Below are 18366 nucleotides of genomic sequence, written 5' to 3'. Positions count from 1 at the left end.
TTTACAGTTTGTAGGTATGAATCTACAAATAGGGATAATAAGAATAGAGCAGTCTGGCAGGTATGTGGGCAGGGGAAGTGAAGGGAGTACATGCAAAAAAAAAAAAAAAAACCTTCTAGTATGGTCCTTCTTCTTGTATACCTTCCACAGGCAGCATGAGGCATTTCGGAGGGTTGAAACACTGAACGAGGGTAACCTAGCAAAGGGTGTTTATTTGGGTAGCGTTTCTGGAGATGGGAATAAGATTGTTTTAAGGGTGGAGAAAGGCATGTTTTCCTAGGAAAAGCATGGGATAGGTTCGGTCTTTAGCATATGCAGGGGATTTAGATGAAGTTGTGGAAAGAAAATTAAAATCGTGAAGATGGTTTCTCTGAAGTGAAGTCGTAGGGAAAGAGATGAGGTTGCTCATGGAAGGAATAGCAGAAGTCATATTCTAGGACAGAGGCAATGATAGGAGAGGTTCTAGAACTGTTTGAAAGTCCAAGTTTTTGTCTAGGACATGAGAGAATGTCGCAGGCAAGACTGCTGAACACTCATGATAGACTAGAAACTGTATATAGACGCCAAAGGCACCACTTATTATCACTTCTCCTTCCAGACTGGTCTATGCCATCTTGACACTCTGCCTCGACTTTTGGAGTAACTTCTTATTGGTCTCCCTGCTTCCCTTTTACTCACAAGAATCTGTGCACGGCAGCCGGCATGATCTTGTATGAATTTAAATCAAACAATGTTACTCCTTTGCTCAGAACCCTTCACTGGATCCCCATCTCACCCAGCGGAAAGTCGGTAGGATCCACCAGTGAGTGTATCTTCTATCTCCATTGTTGTTCTCACTCAACTTCTACATGCATCCACCACTTGCTCCATTTGCCCAAACAACACTGGCCTCCCTGTTCCTCTGGAAGAAACAAGGCAGCCTGCCCACGCAGAATTTTTAAATTTGTTTTCCCTGGACTGGATTCTCTTTCTCCAATTATATGCATGGCTTGTTCTCTCACCTCCTTCAGAAATAAATATCACCCTCCCTGGGCATTCCATTTATTTATTGTTTATTTTTCAAAGATTTTATTTCTTTATTTGAGAGGAAGCACAGAGGGAGAGGGGAAAAGCAGACTTCCCTCTGAACAGGAAGCCCAACATGGGGTTCGATCCCAGGATCTGGAGATTCTGACCTGAACCAAAGGCAGATGCTTAACCAACTGAGCCACCCAGGCATTCCTGGGCATTCCATTTGAAATTGGAACCCTTGGGGCACCTGGGTGGCTCAGTCAGTTAAGTGGTTGCCTTCAGCTCAGGTTATGATCTCAGGTTCCTGGGATCAAGCCCTGCATTGGGCTCCTTGCTCGGCGGGGAGCCTGCTTCTCCCTCTGCCTGCCACTACCCCTGCTTGTGCTCTCTCTTCTCTCTCTCTCAAATAAATTAAAAAAAAAAATCTTTAAAAAAATAAAAAAAATTGGGATCCTTATTATATGCCAACTAACTAGAATTTAAATAACTTGAAACGTGAAAAAAAAAATTGGAATCCTTGTATCCTCACGAGGTGGGGACTCGTCACTCATTCATTTATTTATTTAGGAAATTGATCACTTACTATCTCCTAGGAACTTCATAGAGCTCATATTCTAAGGCATTGTGATGGAGAGAAGTGAAATTAATAAAATGTGTGTGCGCATGTGCGTGTGCATGCGTGTGTGTGCGTGTGTATGTGTTGGAGATGAGTGTTAAGAGGAAAAAGGAAAGGGGAGTAGAAAGCAAAGCTCCTAGGAGTGGACCCTTGAATCAAGATCTCTTACACTAACATCTGTGACTAATATAATGAGAAAAAATAAAGAAGTATAAAAAAACACATATTTTTACCATTGGGTTAGCCCCTGGGTGGGTTTAAAAATCTTCCCAAATTATTATTATTTATCTGTATGTATCTATTTTATTGAGAGGCAAAAGAAAACACTTTAAAGGCACAGGTTCTGTAGCCCAAATGACTGGATTAAAATTTCCTGTCTTATACTTCCTAGCTATGTGACATTAACATACTTTACTTCATTTCCTTCTATGTAAATGGTAATACCTACTGGATTTTTTTATTATATTAATCACCATACATTACATCATTAGTTTTTGATGTAGTGTTCCATGATTCATTGTTTGCGTATATCACCCAGGGCTCCATGCAGAATGTGCCCTCCTTAATACCTATCACCAGGCTAACCCATCCCCCCTACTGGATTTTTAAAATCTTTTTTATTTTGAAGTAATTTGAGACTTACAGATAAGCCACAGAAGTAATAGATTCTTGTATGCTCTTCATTCAACTTCTTTTTATGTTTACATCTTACATAATCATTGTACTTATCAAAACTAAGAAATTAACATTGGTACAATACTGTTAATTAAACTAGAGTTTGTATACCAATTTCACCAGTTTTTCTATGATTGTCCATTTTATGGTCCATCATCCGCCTGAGTTCCCACACTACACTTAGTTTTCGTGTTTCCTTCTTTTTTCCCAGTCTGTAACAATTATTTAGTCCTTCCTTGTCTTTTACGACCTTGATACTTTTCAGGAGCCTTAGCCAGATATTTTGCAGAATGTGAGTCAATTTGGATGTATCTGTTGTTAGCTCATAGTTAGACTGAGGTTATTTCTTTTGGATGGAGTACCATAGATAATTGTTCTTCACTCTGCATCATATCAGACAGTACGTGGTATTGATGTGTGATGTTAACCTTGATGATTTAATTACAGTGGTATCTGCTGGGCTTCTCCATTGCAAAGTCACTCCCCCACCCCCCATAATGAACAAATATCTTGGCGGCGATACATTAAGCCGAGGCAAATACCATTTCTCTCAAACTTGCACCCAGCTAATCTGCACATCCATTGGTAGATCTTGCCTGCATCATTACTGTAGTACTCTCATGGTGAATTTTTACTTGATGGAGTTGTTCAGTGATTTAAATCGGTTAACTAATGAAAGCGCAGTAAATGCATAATACATAATAACTCCTTGTATTTTATTAGTGAATATTAATTATGGTTGCTATTTATGGAGAGTTTACTCTGTGCTAGGTAGTGTTTTACATATTTTATAAATATAAACTTCTCTAATCATCACAACAGCTGTACGAGGAAGGCATAATCGGTACCTACATTTCTTCACCGAGGAGGAACGTGAGGCACAGACTAGTTAAGTAAGAAAACGAAGAAAAGTCTTGTAGCCAGTAAATGAGAGGACGTTTGCTGGAAATGTTCTATGCAGTCTGGATCTCAGCACAAAAGGGCATTGAGAAAGGCATATCGTTTCTGTCTGTTCTTGCCAAAGAATGTATAGCTGAAATCTAATCAGGAGAAAATGTCAAACTAAAATTAGGGGTAGTCGGCAAAACAACTGACCAGCCCTCTTGAAAACACACAAATAATTCTTTTTACCAGCCTACCCCGGCCTGAGTCCTATACTTGTCATGCAAAGTCAGCACAATCAGGAAGCCTAAAAACGGAAGACAGGTCTGCCTTTCATAGTTTAAAATTCAAAAAAATCCAAATACTATTAATAAATTTGGAGAAAGAAGTTAGAAAATTTGAAAAGTAGACTATTTAATATAAAAAGGACGTCTCAAGCACTGGGTACCTTGCTGAGAAAGACTGATTGATGGTCCTTTAGAGACAAGTGAGTGTAATAGCCATAGGAATCTTGGTTAAATATTGTTTGTATGGCTGTTACTCCCTAACCCCCACCTTGTCTCTTCTCCACAATCGATGTCTGCTTTCTACTTGATCCATAGTGCTGAGAGGCAGGAAGGGGTAAAGGCAGAGGATATGTGCTTCTCATAATGTTGAGTAATAAAAGTAGTTAAAATTTTCTGATTTAAACTATATTAAAATGCCTCTTGGTCAAAATGCATGCATTAATATCCTTAAATTGAGATTCATTTGCTCAAGCTCATCATTTCCTCCCCTTGTCAATCACCTATACAACAATGCCAGCTCCTGGTCTTTCTACTTCATGCTTTTCTGAGATTTTAGGTTCATGAGCATACTGTGACCCTAAATGAATTGATACTGTTTTGTGCTGACCCTGTTTTGTGTCCGTGAACAGCTCTACTTATTGAATGTTATTTGGTGAAGGAGAAATGAGAGATGAAAAGAGAGACTATATTCTCCCAAGAGTGAAAGTTGCAGTCCTTGGATCTTTAAACTTTTTTTTTTTTTTTTTTTTTTAATTCTTTGGTTGTTCAGAAAAGCCCTTCAGGGGAGAGAGAGAGTGAGAGAGTGAGAGAGTGAGCAAGTGCTAGCAAGGACACAAATTGATCAAATAATGTAAATTTTAGTCTACAGATGTTGAAACGCCATAGGTATTTATTTTCTTTGTGTGAATCTAAAGCTGATAGAGCCTCTGTTCTGCGGGTGGGACATGCAGTCTCAGTTATTATCAGAATTCAGAGCTCTGTGTGTTTACTAACATTCAAGATGTGCGGTAAGAGGGGAGGTCACTGGTCATTGGTCCTCTTGGTGTCATTGAGTGACATTGTCCTAGTCTGCATATAGCCTTCCTTTAAGTCTGGGGACTTCTTAGCTCTCCGGTCTTAATGGTCTTAATTGAAGAGTGTGGTTCTTTGGGAGGTCTGAATGCTACCATGCCCAGGACAGAGCCTCCCTAGGAACACCATGTACCCAATAAAACTAATGACATGTTTTAATGTCATTCATTGGCCAATGTGGCTGGAAGGTGATGAGTACTGGGGAATGTACAAGCAGATAAGGAGGGTTGGTTTAAAATCATGTAGGACTTTGTCAGCCCTGGCAGATCTTTGGCTTTTTCTTTTTTATTATTATTTTTTAAAAGATTTTATTTATGTATTTGACAGAGAGATATATAGTGAGAGAGGGAACACAAGCAGGGGGAGTGGGAGAGGGAGAAGCAGGCTCCCCTCTGAGCAGGGAGCCCAATGCAGGGCTCGATCCCATGACCTTGGGATCATGACCTGAGCCAAAGGCAGACACTTAAAGACTGAACCACCCAGGTGCCCCATGGCTTTTTCTTTCATTGAGATGGGAAGTCACTGGATGACTCTGAGGCACAGAAGTGACATGATCTAATAGCAGCATTCTGGCCACTGCCTGTGTAGCAAACAAAGCTAGGCAAGGGTGGGAGCTGCCAGAGCAGACAGACGGATACCACAGGGACACCTGTCTGGCTCATTTGGAAGAGCATGTGACTCTTGATCTCAGGGTTGTGAGTTCAAACCAAGTATTTGGTGTGGAGATTACTTAAATAAGTAAGTATTAAAAAATAAAAAGAAGGGCATTGCAATAATCCAAGCAGGAGATGATTGAGTTATCATCCCAGTAGCGTGGGAGGTGAGAAATGTTTGGATTCCAGATAAGTTTTGAAGTTGCGGGCAACAGAATTTGCCAGTGGATTGGATATTAAGTACAAGAGAAAGAGAAGAGTCAAAAATGATCCCAAGAAATCTGACTTAACAAATGGAGGGATAAAATTACTGTTAAATGAGTTGTGGCAGATAACAGGAGTAGTGTTTTAGGTTGGGGTGGAAATAGGTATTGATTTTGAACTTGCTAAGTTTGATATAACTAGTAGATATTATATGGATTGGACATTTAAATTCAAGAATACTGGGTGAGAATATCAGTTCAGCTACAAAGGGGAGCACAGACATGGGTTGTAGCTACAGAGAGAAATAAGATCAAGAGAGGATTTTTAAAAAACATTCTAGGAATAGAAGTATGTTTGTGCGTTGATGGGAAATATTCTTTATGGAGAGAAAATTTGATAGTGTAGAATCTTTGATTTAAGCTATTAGATCACAGAACCAGGCTGCCAATGGGAATTTATAGAGTCTTTCTTATGGAAAGCAATTTAGTGGATTAGGAAGAAGAAGGAAGAAGAAGAAAGAAGAAAGAAGCAGCAGCAGCAGCATGGGATGCAGTCCATTTCTTTTGTAAGCACATTGTTGAAGGGATTAAAACCTGTTGCTTAACAAGAGGAATACTGTTTCATTCTGGTGCATGACATATACCAAATGATTGATTCAAGAAAGTAATAGAATAAGCAGGGATGGTTTCATGAAGGATATGCATTTGAGAAGGTCCGTGAGGCCTGGGTAGGGTTTGTAGAGACTGGGACAGGGGTGAGAACACAAGATCTGGGGATGCCTGAACATCTGCAAAGAGGTAATATAAAATATATCTTAGAATGGAAAAAGTTCATCTAAGGAACAAAGGGAAAGTAAGTCAGGAAATGCTATTTATGCTAGAGATTGTGCAGTATATAATTTAACATCTTCAGGAAAGGAAGGTGTCTCAAGTGACTCATATTTCTGGCTTGGGCCAGATTTTTTTCTGAAAAGTTAAAAAACAGATTGCCGGCCCTAAAGGTTAAATAGAATTTTATTTTGTTATTGAATTTATGGTCAGATCTATGGCATGGTAATCTATCAAGTTATCTGTAAGGGATTTTAAAATATTGGTAACTTCTTCCAAAAGTTAATAGTAAGTCTTGGAGAACTTATGAACTCCAGAGACAAGGGATCATTAAAAAAACAACAACAACAACAACAAAAAAAACAGGCCAATGTTAATTCTTGACCTCAAACAGATTTTAAGAAATGAATTCCATAAAAAGTGAGTTCATGTATGACATTTATTAGAAATTATTTTGGGAGGGAAAAGTTCTTTCCAGCTAAAGAAGAGATTCATTACAAAAAATTCTCCAGACTAAGGAAGGTTCCCCCCCCCCCCCGTTTCATTGCCATCACTATTCTGTCTACATGATTGTTAATTCCAACTCTGACACATGCAGATGCAGAGCAACTTCAACCTGTCACTACTTATTATTCAGGCATACAAACCAATGAGCTCAAAGGAAAATCAATAGAAGGAATCAGTGGAGATGCAAAAGAGAAAATGTGGGTGAAGTCTATAATATACTGCATGTCCTGTCCCCAATCTTTTAAAAATGTAGTTCTGTTGACAGGTCCACAATCAGATAGGAATTTTATAAGCCCTGGTTAGTTATCTCTACTAGGTAGAAAGATAGTGTCCTCTCTAGGCGAGAAGTGAAGACTGTAGAGTAGTCAAACACAAAACGTTTAAGGAGGCAGGCAAGGAACATAAACTAAGAAGTCAGGTAGGAGCACACTTAAAGGAGAAAGCCGCTACCCCAGGTGACTGTTGCCAAGCAGGAATGGGCTCAGGGATGTCAGTTTCACTTTTTCCAAGGAAGCATGAAATCTAAATTTTTTAATGGAAAACCTCCCGATTAAAAAAAAATAGCACATACATATTACTGTGTGAGGGGGACAAAATATCTGGGGGCCACATTCAGCCTCCAGCAGTTGGCTTGTCACAGCTTGTCACAGCTTGTCACAGCTTAGTCACTGCTGGAAGATGAAATGGATGTGTGATCACCATTTTATCCTGACCCATGCCTGGATAAGGATTCCTAAACCTTCTCAAACGTTCACGCCCAACCACAGTTCTCAAGATGAATCTGCCTCCCTTTGTTTAACTCAAGGATTTGTTCACATCCCATTTTTTATTTGTTTGTAATTTATTTAATTTCTTTTAATATTGGCTCTACACATGACAATGTTTTATGAACAAATTATAGTACAGTATTGTTAGACAATAATAGATGGTAAAAAATGTGAACTTTTTTTTTTTTTAAAGATTTTATGTATTTATTTGACAGAGTGAGCACAAGCAGGAGGAATGGCAGGCAGAAGGAGAGGGAGAAGCAGACGCCTCGCTGAGCAGGGATCCTGATGCGGGGCTCATCCCAGGACCCCGGGATCATGACCTGAACTGAAGGCAGTCACTTAACCAACTGAGCCACCCAAGTGCCCCAAAAATGTGAACATTTTAATAGCACATTTTTACGTTTTAAAGTAACATTATGGTTTATCGGCATAATATAAATATTTCTAATTTTTAAAACATGGCTAATTTTTTAAAAAGATTTTATGCATTTATTTGACAGATAGAGACACAGCAAGAGAGAGAACACAAGCAGGGGGAGTGGGAGAGGGAGAAGCAGTCTCCCCGCAGAGCAGGGAGCCCGATGCGGGGCTCGATCCCAGGACGCTGGGACCATGACCTGAGCCGAAAGCAGACACTTAATGACTGAGCCACCCAGGTGCCCCAAAACATGGCTAATTTTTAAAATTGATTATATTCCCTATGTTGTGACTTGATTATTTTATAACTGGAAGTTTGTACTTGTTAATCTCCTTTATCTGTTTCACCGAACCTCCCACCCACCATCCCCCTGGCACCCACTAGTTTGTTCTCTGTACTTAAGAGTTCAGTTTTTTTGTTTGTTTCTTTGTTGGCTCATTTGTTTTGTTTTTCAGATTCTACATATAAGCAAAATCCTACTGCATTTGTCTTACTCTATTTCACTTAGCATAATACCCTCTAGATATATCCATGTTGACAGAAATGGCAAGATCTCATTCTTTTTATGGCTAATATTCCATTGTGTGTGTGTGTGTGGTGTGTAGTACATCATTTTATCCATTTATCTATTGATGGACACTTGGGTTGCTTCCATATATTGGCTATTATAAAGCTGCAATAGACACAGAGGTGCATATATCTTTTCAGATATATGTGTTTTTTTTTGAGGGGGTTGGAGTTTTTGTTGGCTTATTTTTCTAATTGTTTTATAACTACAGAAAACTAGTATGGGGAAAAAAAGAAAGAAAAAAGACTAGTACAGAGAATGCCCTGTACAAAACAACATAATAAAAGTTCAGAGATCACGGTGTTCCCTTAGCAAGGCTGATGATTTCATTCTCTGGTATTTGGTATTTAAGCTGCAGTCCCTGTTTTCAGATTGATCACAATGAGCATGGCACAGTCCATGCTTTTTATCAGGTTTGAACAGGTGAATGACCACTCAGCCCAGGTAGAAGTAGATTAAGTGTTTGGTTTCATGTATCATTTACTACCACTGTTTCTCCTCATGGTGCCCTGCCTGGTTGGGTTGCACTTCTTATCAAACTCTATCTCCATTTAGGTTGCCAGGTCCTCTGTGCTGTATTTCTCCAGAAAGTCCCGTTGCATCTCCTTTGACATATCTGCATTTTTGATCATGGCTTTTTTATCTGACATGGTTACAGTGGGGAAGAGGCTTGCTGACTTCTACCATCTCCTGGAAGATTGAGGGTTTTTTGAATTTAGCCTTGCTTATCATACCTGGAAAATATTCTGTCCAATATTATGCTTAGCAGAACAGTTACTGGTTCTGGACTCAAGATACTGAATTCCATTTACATCTCTATTCTAATCAAATGGAAGCTCTATTTGTCCATATTCTCTAAGCCAAAGCAACAAGTGGGGAAAAAAAAAGAAGTTGTGTAATACCATTTGCCTTCCTATTGGCTTTGTCTCTGACATGGGATTTGAAAGCCTGTTGAAGTATGATCTTTCTGATGCTTCAGTTCGGAACGACAGAGTGTATTAACCCATGGCCTCTAACATCTGAATGTACAGCATCTACCTTTCCATCAGGCCTCTCCCATTCTCACTGATCTAGTTCAGGCTTCATTATTCTCATTCATTATTTCAGACTTTAATGTTGCATAGGAAATACTGGGGGATTTTGTTTAAAATGCAGATTCTGATTCAGTAGGTCTGGGGTTGGGCTTGAGAGTCTGTTTTCCACAAGCTCTTGAATAACGCTGATCTGGAAGGTCCAGACTCTGCCCAGAAGGATCACAGACAATGTTAGAATCTCCTGGACTCCTCTTGCTACTCAGTATTGCTGTTGTTCTATTTCACTCTCTCATTTCTTCTCCCATTCTTCTTATGAACTGTTTTGGAATGTCTTGAGCTACATTTCACTAGCTCTTCTGAAACAATCATAAATCTAAGCATATGACTTCTTCTTTTCTAGAAATAGCAGAAATTTATAGAGGTCTATGGTGAAAATACTTTCCTCCAGATGAGACTTTGCTTTTGTCTTTTACCTAGAGGCCACTTTAATATTGGAAACATGAAATTTAAGGCTGTTTCCTGCAGAACTTAAGCAATTTAAAGAAAGAAGTGGTACTTTTTCAGTTCACCCTTGCCTGTAGCCCTTTCGTGTCCCAGCTTATTATTGGGGGGGGGTCTCATGTCACACCCCATACCATTCACACACTCCTGGTTTTTATTTGTGTCCTCCTCATTCAGTGAGGCTGTTGAAAGGAGAGTTGAATTTTTTCTGAATCAGCAAATGCTCCCAACACAGAAGCAGCTTGCAGGTTCTCATCTCCCTTCAGTTTTGGCCTGGTAATAATTCCCTGTATTTTTAGGTTTAATGTACCCTAATGTTTTTTTAAATGTATTTTAACCAATTTCTTAGTTCTTTTCAGCAAGAAGACTTGTCCAGATCAGCTAGCTTACTATTTTTGAAAATGAGAAATCTGTAATTACCTTTAAAAATATCTGTCTTCCCCACTATACTCTATGTTCATTAGGAACAGGAATTGAGTTTCCTTTGTATACCACTATATTTCTAGCTGGACACATAGTAGGTGCTCACAATGGTTGCTGAATGAAGGAAGCCTAAACCTGAAGACCATCTCTGGCTGGTAAGACATGCAGGCAGACAGGCGGGCAAGAGAGATGATTCCGAGGTGGTCTTCTAGGCCACCTAAAGCAAATTAGTGAGCTGCAAGCTATGACCTTGCTTCTGGGCCAGATGGTTCATCTTTCCTCAGGGTGCATTGAGAATGGCATGAAACCTGGAAGATGACAAGAAAGAAACCATATTGTTCTCTCCAGGAGGGGCCTTTCCTCTGTGGAAAATCTAACATATTTTGTTTTAGTCTTTTACTATCTATGATTAAAAATAGCCACCATTTCCTGCCAAGAATGGCAAGGAAATCCATACAAGACCATGATTATCTATCTTGGAGTATCCTTTATTAGATTGATACAATTACTCTTTTTTCTTTGATGAGCTCAGATTTTGAATGACGTGATTGGTATGTCTTTGGTCTTATGGATGATGAGAATAAAATGTGTGAAAAATAAAACTTCTCTAGTGGCAAGTATGAGTGACTCGAAAGTTATGCTGGAGTCTGGCTCATTGATTCATTTCTGCAGTTTAACCATTTGTAAAACAGACCTGTGATGGTTATTAGCAGTGTTGTATGGCTGTTGGTTTTCAAAAGTTTGAGATCCCTGCAGTAAAGGGAAAACATAAAGTATTATTATTATAGGCAGGTTATGGACCATCTGCCAAGAGCAGACACTGATCTTTTTATATGAGTTGTAAGTCGAATGAGGGAAGACATGGGAAACCTCAGGCAGAATTATATAAAATCCTTTCCATCCTCCGCTTACTCATCAATAATTAACCTGGCAAATCTAGAGCTTGGTTGGAATAAAATTAAACATTCCCCAAATGGCTCCTGAAATGGTGAACAATAAAATTCTTGCCCTATGATTTGAAGTTGAGGCATCTAGCCCTAAATGCAAATAAAACATGATAAATTGATAATGCTAAAGACAATTTATTATTAAATCCTCCTATAAAATCAGAATAATGAGAAATGTTTTCATTACATTTTTTCCAACATCCTCATTTATTTTTTTTCTCTTTGGCTTCATGGACTATTTCTTGGGCAATAAAGGACTACATGTCATTTTCCATTTATTAAACTTTTTGGTTAGCTTGTTAAAGAAAGTATTATATACTTCCAACGTATTATCCAAGTTCTGAAAGTCACCACAGGATACACCACCCCATGAGTCTATCTATGCGCTCTTTAGCAGGAACGGTCTTTTACAATTAGAAACGGGAGATACTTTGATACAAGTGAGAGAAGCAGTAAATATAAGAGTCAAGTTGAGTTAGGTTTGAATTCTTTCTTGTTATTTGCTGGTTAAATGACCTTAAGAGATTCAAATAACTCTCAAATCTCTATTTTTTTCCTTTATAAAGTGGACAAAACAATAGTTACATGACAAAACTGTCAGAAGGATTGATAGACATAAAAATATATATAAGATACTTAACAGAGTGCCTTGGTAATACATTAAATATAATATTTTTAGGTTAAAAATTATATCATTATAGGATTCCTTAACCTTGATGAAAGCCTTCCCTTATTCTTCCTTTATAGAAGTCCCTCACAAAGTAACCTGAAGTCTGTTTTGTGTTATTCACATTTTTAACTTGAAGATATCTCACTAAATAATGCATCTAATGTCTGTTGGTTGAGCACTCACTATGTGCACTAGATACTGATAGGACTGCAAGAGAAAAACATTGTTGCGTCATTTGAAAACCTCAGTTCTGAAACAGTTCACTGAAGAAAGGAAGACCATATGCAAATAAATGTCAAATGAAGGAAGATTCTCAAATAATGATCAAGAACAGTAGTGGCTTCAGAGTAGGAAAAGCTCTTATGATGATGAATGGCCCTGAGCTTGGCCTGGGGAAATGCATGGATAGACAGGTGAGGGGACCATCTTGCCAGATTGAAGAAGAATAGAAACTGGAGAAGAGGTGAGCATGGCATTTTCAAGTGTCAGTGAGGCACCCAGATTTACCTGTCTTGCTATTTCAAAAGAAAAATGGAACCAGGATCACTGATGTGCAAAGGTTAAGGAGGGGATATATTTTATTGATGTTAGTTTCTCCTTTGCAGAAGTACCTCTTGCTACCTCATATTAGTTAAGATAACACTGGCTAACTACTTTAACAAAAAGACCAAAAAACAAAAATATAACATAATATACATATATATTATGTGTATATATATATATAATATATATTATGTAATATCTGTAATATATATATATTATGTAATATACGTAATATAAATATATATTTCCCCCCTTGTTTACATAACTGTTCAGGGGAGGTGGTCTTAGTAGTGAAAGACAAGATTCCATACATGGTCATCCAGGAAACTCCCCTCGTGGGATCCCTGCAATGGCTCTGCAGTGCACCATAGTCTCCTTCTTTGTCACCCACAGAGGGGTACATACCAGAATTCCTTTGGTTGGTCCTGAAGTAGCACATTTTCATCAGCTGGAGCTGGGTCACAAGGACATACACAACTTCAAGAGAAGTTGGCTACTGTGGTGTAGCTACTTGCCCCAAAGAGGAGAAAAGTGACATTAGTGAAGAATTAGTATTATTCATCCTACTATGGGATATAAACCAGTCCATACATGTACTTTGTCCTGTTACTATTTTTTTCTTAAGCATGCCTTTTCCATGTATCCAAAAATCCCTTTGGTTTTGGTTGAACGGATTTTGATCAGCATGTCCTGAATTCATGTTCTTCAGTAGGAGGAGGCTCTTATCTTTCTAGATTCACCCCTTCAGTCTTCTAGATTGAAGTGATTTTGTGTCTCTTTTTGTTTGATTGGCTTTGCTTCTCTCAGTCTGTTACACATTTTGCAAACTGCAGTGACCAGAATTGTATATCATAGTCCAAATGCAGGTATGCTACCATTTTGAACAGAGTAAATCTGTGACTTCTACTTTTTGCTTCAAAATAATTTCTGATGATGGCAACTATGCTGCTGACAGCTTTGGCTTCAGCTTCGAAGAGAAGTCTACACAGATTCCCAAGTGCCTCTTTCTTGTCTTCAGTCTTGTAATGCTGATATTAAAATCCTCCGTCCTTTCAAAGTAGTAGTTCTCAACCTACACTGTATATTATCATCATCTGGGGAACTTTAAAAAATACAAATGCCACGCCCTTCCCTCAAGATTTTGATTTAATTTGTCTGAGATGTGGGCCAGCTATTGATCCTTTTCAACATGTCTGTAGATAACCTTAATATTTTCTCAGGGTTTTGAATTGTCAAAAGAGTAATTTGTAATTTTTTCCAATTCCACTTTATATATCCCTATTGAAATGCATCTATTCTTTCTCTGATTGCAGACAGACGAGAGCAAAACTTTCCAAAGATTCCTCCCATTAGCTTGGAATTAGCACATGGGAAAATTATGGGGCTCTGTGTAAACCTTATAAACCTTACACTTCAGCCCATATGATAATAATGACTGAAACCTAGATGTCAAATGTCCTTTGTCCTCTGGCTCCTGTGTATGCACATGGTATCTATATCGTCTATGTTTTTAATGTATATCAACTTGGATATAAAGCTCTGCATCTCTTTCTGTGTCACTCCTCACTTCTATCCTCTCTCAAAGAATCCATAATGCATAAATGCCTTAGTAATGTGTATTTCCCTGGAATTTGCATAAGAGAGACAAAGTTGGACTTTACTTTGCACAATCCACAGGAACCACCTTGAAGACTCATTGACAGGGCAGTCCTGCAAAGGCCCCTAGGCCACATCACCATTAGAGGGTAACAGTGAGGTCATTTCCATTTCCCCCTTTCCACAAAGTAAGTGGCATCATGCCCCTTTCATCCCTTATACATTTCTCTACTTTTGTCTCCCAATCCATGCTACTCCACCAATTCAAATTGCTCTCTTTATTCTGTGGAGCAATGCAGATAAGCCCTAATTTCTCTTCTCAAAATGTCGAATTCCAATCCATCACCAGGCTAGGTAAAACTGAGCATCCTCTAGTTGATGTGATCCTGACTCCTTTAGAAGATAATATGAATGTTAACAGGTTTTACTGGATAGATATTAAAGACATTGTTATATAACGTATAGTATTTGTATCATACAGATCTGTAAATCTGTAATCTAACCACCATGTTGAGTAGGACCTTAAGAATGCCACCTTCCTCCCCCAGAAGTTTCTCAAATAAATACATTGGTCTTTCTCAGAAAAATTCTCATGCATAAATTTTTCATCTTTTTATATAACTTTATATTTGGATAGCATTACATAGTTGAAAAATGATCTTCCCATATATTTTCTTGTTTGAGCCTTTCACGATAAAAGCACGTAAGTTTTCAGCATAATTGGGCTCTTTCCCATTTATAGTTTAGAAGGATGGTATTTGGAAATTTTGAACAAATAACTCAAGTCCATCTGGACAGTAAATGGGAAAATAGTCACTAGAAGCAAAAGAGTGGAAAGGGAATTTTTAAAGATTATGCATAATACTGTGTAAAAACTGGAATATCAGGTAGTTTCACAAAACCCTCCAAAATGAGTGACTTAACATAAGACAGTAATTATTATAATAACTATTATTCCATTTTCTGATTCTTTGGGTTGATTGGGCACTTCTGCTGGTTCCATCTGATTCAGTGATGTGACTATAGCCAGCAGATACAGCAGCGGAGGCAGGGTTCTCCAGTGGGACTCACCACGGCCACAGCTGGGATCACTGGAGACTGGGGCAGCTGAGTTCATCTCTTCTTGAATTCTCACCTCCTGGGCTTCTTCAGAGCATAGAGGTCTCTGAGTATGAAGAGGGCCAGATTGGAAGGCGAGCCTAGGAAGTTACATGCCTCTCCTACCATATTCTCTTGGTAAAGCGTGAGGAAACAGTATCTCTTGCTAGAAAACGTGGTAGTCCCACTGTAAAGAGGGAGGTGTGATTCATCTAGCACAAGTATTTTGACAATCACAACTGTGCTGATATGTTTCCTAGCTTAAAAGTGCATTCACATCTTATTCTCATGTAATTATCACAAGGACCCTAAGAGGTAGTATATAATTTTCTCCATTTTTACAGTTGAGGAACCTCATGTTCTAAAAATTCAGTGACTTACTAGCCCAAATAGATGTAAGATGTCAAAGCTAGGATTTCAAGTCAGACACTGTCAACCAAAAAATCATAAAGAGTAAGATATGCATACATGTCTCCATTTTCCGAAGAGTAGGTTCTGAATTCTAAAGCCTATTTATGGGGTGCCAGGGTGGCTCAGTTGGTTAAGCAACTACCTTCGGCTCAGGTTGTGATCCCAGGGTCCTGGGATCGAGCCCTGCATCGGGCTCCCTGCTCAGCGGGGAGCCTGCTTCTCCCTCTCCCTCTGCCTGCCGCTCTGCCTGCTTCTGTGCTCTCTCTGTCAAATAAATAAATAAAATCTTTAAAAAAAATAAAGCCTATTTATAAAACAGGTAAATAAGTGATGCTGAATCACCTAAGTTATAACCTCATGACTTATTAGTCATTTTTCAATTTACAATGTAATGGTGTAAAGTGGCGTGGTAACTAATTTTATTCTTAAGATTTTATATACCCTATGTCTATAGGAACATATCTTAAATACAAGCAACTTTTTTCTTTTATTTTAAATTACAGCTTTGCTGTAGAATAAGTATAAAGGGGAAAAGAAAAAAAACAACTGCCTGATAGTCCAGATGTCAGAATTCAAAAATAAATTTATCAAACTTTTTTCTAAAATACTTCTCATGTGTTTTTCCCTCAAAATTGAGAAGCCAGTTCATAATCAACTGCAATCTCACTTGAATTTCCTCCTCTATAGCTGCAAATCTCATTTTAAAGCAAAGCTAACAAAAATGGCTTAGAGCTGCAGTTGAGAAGCAGATCAACCATAGCAAAAAATGAAGTCAGACCTTCAACCACTGCAGGTTCTTGCTCCACTAAATTAATGCAATCCTCTCTTATCTTCTATTAGAGAAGGAATATTTAAAAAAAGTGCCTATATAAAAATTATGTCTATATTTACTCAAACATGAATATATACATGCACACATACACTAAAATGCATGGTCTCTTTTTTTTTTTTGTCTTTTAAATATAGAAAGTATAAGAATAGTTTGTTTTATCACTCACCTAATCACACGAAATCATTGTTAGGGTATATCCCACGGAAATTTTTTTTTCATTTTCTTCATAGGCATTTTGTCACAAAATGATGGTAACATTTTGCTTATCTAGCTTAACAGGTTGCATTATTTTTGTCATTTTAAAAAATGAGTAGTCATAATTATTGGTGCTCCTACACCAAAAAACAAAATCCTACAAGTTCATTTTGGAAAATTTAGAAACTATAGAAAATTAGAAAAAGTAAGATTACCTATGGTCCTCTCACTAAATATATATGGGTTTTGTTTGTTGGTTTATTTATTTCCTGGGTTTTTTCCTATGCATTTTAGTAATTTAATTTTCTTGCACAATTGTGATCACATAAATTTATGAAAATTTGTCCAATGTGAAATTTTTCCTATATTGTAATGGACTCTTTAAAAACATTATTTTAAATACAAAATACAGTCATCTGGTTGTGCCAGATTTTACTTCTCCATTCTCGTTTACTGAGGCAGTAATGACTTTATTTATTGCTATTTTAAATAATACTCTAGTGAACATTTTTTTTCCATAATACCATTATATAACTCAAACAATCTCTTTAGGGCTGGTTTCTAGAAGTGTATCACAGATTATGACTCTTTTTAAGGCTCTTGATAAGTATTGCTAAATTATTTTCCAAAAAGTTTGAATCTATTTATACTCTCAAATTGAGCTTATGAAATGGCTTATTTTACAAAACACCCACTTGCACTATTATAATCGTTTTAATATGGATATAATGGGCATTTCATAAATAAGCCACTATTCAGATAACTGCTTACTAGAGTTTAACAAATATGTTATTTTTAATTAAAAGTCTTAATTATATGAAGATTATTTAATTGTAGGTTTTTAAAAACCAGTGAGACTACACGTTCTTCTATATGGATGAAGACTATTCTAACTTTAATTTTTGCAAAGCCTGAATTTATTCAAGTATGAACATGTGACACACAGGGTGGTCTATTTGGTTTTATCCTAGGTTGAGTGGTATCTACAAGGACATGGGTAGACTGGGCAATTTCATTCCAAGGACTCATTATCTTGTCATATTTAATTGTTAATTATCACATTTAGATGGGTTCTAATCTACTAAAATAGAAACTACATGGGAAAGTGAGACAAAAAGTAAACAACGGAAAAGATTTGGTTTTCCAGAGTTGAGAAGTCATTTCAGAAAGACATCATGGTATATAACAGTGCAAGTTTTCATAAATTAATTAATTTCATGACCTACCTATCAGGCTGAGTGAATTGGAGCTGAACTATCAGCTTGTTAAATTAAATCTAAATTCAAATAAATGATCATTACAGTAGGTATAATGAATAGGGGGCAACAGAGATTTTGAATACAGCACCATTAGTGAATTTGCAGAATGAAACTAATTGTGATATTTCTCTAGGTAAGCAAGGAGAGAATGTATAGATAAATTTTATCTACGACATTTAACTTCTCATCCTTGTACCCTCAGAATTCTGAGAATTCAAACTCGAGTAATACACCTGTTTTCTGCTCTAGTGTTTTTCTTTGTATCAGAAACACCTCCCAGGCATAAGCAACTGTTAAGCCCAAATGGAAGACTGAAAAAAAGAAATATTTTTCGAAACTCACAGGTATAAAGGTCCTAAAGGCAAAAT

General features: G+C 37.6%; 1 pseudogene; it reads right to left on the bottom strand.

Moving 5' to 3' along the window:
- Positions 1-8777: 8777 nt before the first annotated feature.
- Positions 8778-9139, bottom strand: LOC112825290 (dynein light chain 2, cytoplasmic-like; annotated as a pseudogene).
- Positions 9140-18366: the final 9227 nt, after the last annotated feature.

The sequence above is a fragment of the Callorhinus ursinus genome, unplaced genomic scaffold (genome assembly GCF_003265705.2).
Source record: "Callorhinus ursinus isolate GAN/ISIS: 27379988/994484 unplaced genomic scaffold, GSC_fseal_2.0 scaffold12, whole genome shotgun sequence".
Lineage (NCBI taxonomy): Eukaryota > Metazoa > Chordata > Mammalia > Carnivora > Otariidae > Callorhinus > Callorhinus ursinus.
This window is presented reverse-complemented; position numbering and strand designations above follow the sequence as displayed.